The following is a 232-nucleotide window of genomic DNA, read 5'->3' on the forward strand; positions in this document are numbered from 1 at the left end:
CCCCCCCCCCTCGCCCCCCCACCTCTATTTACCCACCCCAGCTTTCCTCAGCACCCATCCTGCATGACCCAGCACCCTAGCACTCTCTCACATTTCTCCTGTGTGCAGCTCCAGGCCCCTGCCCATGCATGTCTTTGCACCCCCTCCTGCACTCCTCTGCACAGCTGAGCACCCTGCGCCTGCATCCCCTGCCCATGCATATCCTTGTATCCCCCTCCTGCACCCCCTGCCC

Source organism: Fulmarus glacialis, unplaced genomic scaffold, assembly GCF_000690835.1.
Source record: "Fulmarus glacialis isolate BGI_N327 unplaced genomic scaffold, ASM69083v1 scaffold20840, whole genome shotgun sequence".
Lineage (NCBI taxonomy): Eukaryota > Metazoa > Chordata > Aves > Procellariiformes > Procellariidae > Fulmarus > Fulmarus glacialis.